A 1484-nucleotide genomic window follows, 5' to 3' on the forward strand; every position below is an offset into this window, starting at 1 on the left:
TTTTTTCTCTTCGGGCGGGCGGCTCCGAATGTACAAACTGACACGCGAGCTGCTTTTTTTTTTTTTTTTTTTTTTTTTTTTTTTTTTTTTTCCCTGTCACGAATCCACTTTGGACGTGGGAATTTATCAACATGGCGACTTTTCCGGCTTCCTGACTTACACTGACGTCGTCACGCGAACTGAAGGTTGGCTTGGAAAGAGTCCCACGGAGCACTTGATGCTGGAGTATTTGAAAGGGAAAAGTGAACACACACACACACACCTACAAACACACACACACACACACGCCATAGCTTTATTTTTGTCACTGTTTGAAAGATGCTCAACTAAACATTCAAAAAGAGACTTGTTTTAAACATCAAACATGTTAAAAAAAAAAAAAACAGGTTTCTTTGTAAACATGTTCAAAAAGAAACCTGTTTCTTTTTTTTTTTTAAACATGTTTAAAAAAAACTGCGGATAAAGGAAACATCTTTCTTTTCAAATGTGTTCAAGAAAAGATAACCTGCTCAAAAGGACACGTTTCCTTTTAAACATGTTTAAAAAAATGACATGTTTCTTTGTAAACATGTTTAAAAAAAGAAACATGTTTCAAAAAACAGTTGGAAAAAGGAAACCTCTTTCTTTTCAAACGTGTTCAAAAAAGAAAGAAACCTGCTCAAAAGGAGCGTTTTCAAAAAGGAAATATGTTTCCTTTTAAACATGTTAAAAAAGAAACCGGTTTCTTTTTTTTTAAACATGTTTTTTTTTAAGAACGGTTGAAAAAGGAAACATCTTTCTTTTCAAACGTGTTCAAAGAAAGAAACCTGCTCAAAAGGAATGTTTAAAAAAAATAACATGTTTCTTTATAAACATGTTAAAAAAGAAACCTGTTTTTTTAAACATGTTTTTTTTTTTTTAACTGTTGAAAAAGGAAACATCTTTCTTTTCAAACATATTCAAAGAAAGAAACATGCTCAAAAAACAGTTGGAAAAAGGAAACATCTTTATTTTCAAACGTATTCAAAGAAAGAAACCTGCTCAAAAAAACAGTTGGAAAAAGGAAACATCTTTCTTTTCGAATGAGTTCAAAAAAGAAACCTGTTTCTTTTTTTTAAACATGTTTTTTTTTAAAACGGTTGAAAAGGGAAACATCTTTCTTTTCAAACGTGTTCAAAGAAAGAAACCTGCTCAAAAGGAACATTTAAAAAAAATAACATGTTTCTTCGTAAACATGTTAAAAAAGAAACCTGTTTTTTTTTTTTTTAAACTGTTGAAAAAGGAAATATCTTTCTTTTCAAACGTATTCAAAGAAAGAAACCTGCTCAAAATACAGTTGGAAAAAGGAAACATCTTTCTTTTCGAATGAGTTCAAAAAAGAAACCTGTTTCTTTTTTTTAAACATGTTTTTTTTTTAAACGGTTGAAAAAGCAAACATCCTTCTTCTCAAACGTGTTCAAAGAAAGAAACCTGCTCAAAAGGAACATTAAAAAAACCCAAACATG

The 1484-nt window shown here is 30.3% G+C and overlaps 1 protein-coding gene across 1 annotated transcript in view; it reads left to right on the forward strand.

Moving 5' to 3' along the window:
• nrarpa (NOTCH regulated ankyrin repeat protein a) overlaps positions 1–373 on the forward strand; it is a 1070-nt gene extending 697 nt beyond the window's left edge. Inside the window, exon 2 of the mRNA XM_061966445.2 lies at positions 1–373. This exon is cut by the window's left edge and continues 563 nt beyond it. The gene's annotated coding sequence lies outside the window, so the exon portion shown is untranslated.
• The last annotated feature ends 1111 nt before the right edge of the window (positions 374–1484 follow it).

This window comes from Nerophis lumbriciformis, linkage group LG11, assembly GCF_033978685.3.
Source record: "Nerophis lumbriciformis linkage group LG11, RoL_Nlum_v2.1, whole genome shotgun sequence".
In the NCBI taxonomy this organism is placed as follows: Eukaryota; Metazoa; Chordata; class Actinopteri; order Syngnathiformes; family Syngnathidae; genus Nerophis; species Nerophis lumbriciformis.